At 43.3% G+C, this 3,686-nt stretch overlaps 1 long non-coding RNA gene across 1 annotated transcript; it reads left to right on the top strand.

Moving 5' to 3' along the window:
- The first annotated feature begins 1,533 nt into the window (after window positions 1-1,533).
- On the top strand, window positions 1,534-3,314 carry LOC148130727 (uncharacterized). Its single transcript, XR_015749611.1, has 2 exons — window positions 1,534-3,143; window positions 3,184-3,314. It is a non-coding gene; the product is annotated as an uncharacterized LOC148130727 (long non-coding RNA).
- Window positions 3,315-3,686: the final 372 nt, after the last annotated feature.

Here is a 3,686-nt window from a genome sequence, read left to right as displayed (position 1 = left end):
TTAATATGAGGTAGATTGAAATCACCAAGAAGGATAAAGGGTATGGGCAGGATGCAGCCCATGTTAGTAATGTATTTAGCTTGTTTACATGTTTGATGTCATAATCAGGTGCTCTGTAACATAGTAAGAATCGAATTGTGATATTTGATATTTGATATATTACCATACCTGAGTTGAATAACAATGCACCTACCTTTCGTTACCAATGGAAGGTTTTGCCACAAGGAATGCTAAATATTCCAATGATGTGCCAGTCATATGTTTGAAAGGCTCTGACTCCGTTCAGAACCTCCCATCCTGGGTGGAAGGTTTACCATTACATGGATGATATTTTAATTGCAGCTCCCGGCCCACCGGGAACGGTTAAGGCAGCGTTACCTTGCCTTAAAGAGGTATTATTGCGATTTGGACTTCATATTGCCCCAGAAAAAATTCAAAGTCAAATGCCATATGCCTACCTAGGGCATAAAATCCTTGCAACCTATGCTCATCCGGTCATTCCGGAAATCAAAATTGAGGAAAAGATTTCTCTAGTAAAATTACAACAAATACTAGGAACAATTAATTGGGTTAGACCCTACCTGGGTTTAACTACAGTGGTACTCCAGCCCCTGTTCTTGGCCCTAAAGGGCTCCGCAAGGCCGGATTCTGCTATAACCTTATCAGCAGAACAAAGGGAGGTACTGGCACATGTAAATGCGGCTTTAACGCAGCGTTGGGTTAATCGATGCATTCCCGATACCCCATTTGCTTTGGCAATTTTACAAACTCCAGCCTTGCCTATGGCAGCTTTATTTCAATTACATGAGGCGCAGGTTTATATCATTGAATGGTTGCATTTGAAGAATACTCCCAGAAAAACAGTTTCTACTATGGCTATGCTTTATAGTGAGTTAATCATCAAAGGCCAGAATCGCAGTATGCATTTATATGGTATAGATCTAGTTCAGTTATTTTTATCTATCTCCCTCACTTTGTGGGAAACTTGGTATAGTCAATCCATTGAATTGCAGATTGCTCTTGAAAATTGGCCAGGGAAGATTTCTTGCCATACCCCCAGTGACCCCCATTTCCAGTTACTTCGAAACGTATCTGTAAATTTTAATTCAGTTAAGCAGCCAGTTGAAGGCGTGACCGTTTATGCGGACGGTGGTAAGACCTACGGCGCTTGTGCATGGAGACAGGAAGGGGTATGGAAAACAAAGATTACCCCTCCTCAACAATCAGCACAAAGGGCTGAATTAGCTGCTGCTATTTTGGCTTTACAGGAATTTGCGCAAGAACCGATAAATCTAATTGTGGATTCTCTTTACGTTTATCAATTGATACTTAACATTGAATTTGCTTATCTCTCCCCATCTGTTGATGCTAATCTTATGAGTTTGTTTTTAGCCCTGCAAAGCTGTCTTCATTCTCGCATACATTCTTTGCATATCGCACATATTCGCAGCCACCAGCCACTTCCGGGGAGCTGCAGGAAGGGAATGACGTGGCCGACACAGCCGCCTCGCCATGTCCTGTCTCTTGCTTTCCCCTGTTACTCCGTGGGACTCACATAGCTATTTTCATCAAAATGCCAAAGCTCTTTGTAAACAATTGGTCTCACTGCTGCAGAAGCAGCAGCTATTATCCAGCAATGTCCTAGTTGCAGTGCCCAATCCAGTGCTCTTCCTCAAGGAGTAAATCCTTGGGGGACAGCTGCTTGTCAGCTATGGCAGATGGATGTCACACAACACCATCCTTTCAAACCATGGCACCATCTGCATGTCACCGTTGATACCTATTCAGGATTTATTATGGCAACACCTCAACGAGGAGAGGCTACAAAACGTGTAATCAACCATTGTCTCCATACCTTCACACATGTGGGGCCACCAATGGAGATAAAAACCGATAATGGCCCTGCTTACATCAGCACCGCCTTTGCGGAATTTTGTCATTGATGGTCAATTATACATAAATTTGGCATTCCTTAAAACTCCACTGGTCAGGCCATTGTGGAACGAGATAATCAGACACTCAAACAAGCACTCCTTCATATAAAAACAAAAATGGGGGAAGTGGATGGATATGGGTTGACTTACATACAAAACATTCTTAATATTACCTTATATACTTTAAATTTTTTAAACATGAGAGGATCTCCCGCTGTTACGGCAGCCAGTAGGCATTTTGCTTCCTCCCCTTCTGCAGGAGCGCCAAGACCGAAAGTTCGGTATAGGAGACTGCCAGATCCAACGTGGAGAGGACCTGTCCCGCTGATAACTTGGGGCCGAGGATACGCTGCCGTTGAAGATGAGGGGACAGTTGTTTGGGTTCCTGCTCGCTGTGTGCGTCCTTATCATCAGCCAAAGGGATAAGGGGGTGGATTTGGGGGAATGGAAAAGAAATACGTTGATCCAGGACATGGGGAAGCTAACAAACCTTCATAACAAAACTGATTGTTGGATATGTATGCACATGCCAACTCACAAAACATCAGGGCTTCCAATGGTTGCAGTACCTCTGGCAGAAGGTGACTGGTACAAGGGACAATGCTATGGTTGTTCAGGGACGTGGTCTAGCAGTTGGACTCCAAGTAACCTAACTACCTTACACCTTGGAAGCCGGATCCAAGAGGTGGCGGGTATCTGTTGGACCCACAATGAGACGATAGAGAATATGACTTACTTAGGAGCATATCCGTTTTGCAACAAAACAATTGTTATTGGCAATGGAAGTCGGGTTTATTCGGGTGACATGAAAACCAAAAATCTCACTTACTTTGTACATAATATTTCCAAATTTGATATCACATCTTTGATCAATGAAAATGGGTGTCCATATATTCCTGCCACATGTTGTCCCACCATGAAAGAAAACCAGTTGTCTAAATGTGCGAATGGGAAATACGCACCATCGTATTTTATTTGGCTATGTTAATGGAGTCCTTTGCAAAACTAATCTATGTTGAGCCAGGTAAGGTTGGTCATCTCCTGGGAGCAAATTTATGGTTGCTGTGTGGCCGGATGGCCTATGATCGCATGCCAGCATGATGGAAAGGGGTCTGCACTTTTGGGAAAGTAATCCCATCTCATGTTATTTCAAAATCTTTGGGGACTGCTCATATCTGCAATGCGCATTCTGCAACGGAAGTAAACTCTGTTCTGACCCATGACTACTTGACACAAATATCAAGGGGAGTTATTCCCCCTTTAGGAGTCATGATGAACTATAGAGATTTGTATCGTTTAAACAATTGGACAATTACTATGTTTAAAGACACCATTAAAACGCTAAAGCTGCTTGAAGAAGAGCAAGGAAAAATTCTTGACTTTGTCCTGCAAACCAGATATGCGGTGGATACTATTCTGGCTGCGCAAGGGGGAGTTTGCGCTGTGGTTCATACGCATTGTTGCATGTATATCTCTGATTATTCTCCAAACATTACAGCTACTATACAGCATATGGAACAATCGGAGGGCGAGGGACTGGACGTGTGGTCTGCATTTTGGTCCTGGTTGCCAAATGGTTCATGGATTCGTCACCTAATTGTTGGAGTGATATTGCTTACTATAATTTCTCTCTGTGCATGCTGTTGTATCCAATGTCTCCCTGGACTTTTAGGAATGTGTCGGGTGAAGCCTCCGGAAGGAGAACGGCTGTTACAGATGGCGAAAGGCTACTGAGGCATCCGCGATTATCAA

This window comes from Notechis scutatus, chromosome 4 (assembly GCF_049901735.1).
Source record: "Notechis scutatus isolate UNSWTSFEM ecotype Mainland chromosome 4, rNotScu1.2, whole genome shotgun sequence".
In the NCBI taxonomy this organism is placed as follows: domain Eukaryota; kingdom Metazoa; phylum Chordata; class Lepidosauria; order Squamata; family Elapidae; genus Notechis; species Notechis scutatus.
This window is presented reverse-complemented; position numbering and strand designations above follow the sequence as displayed.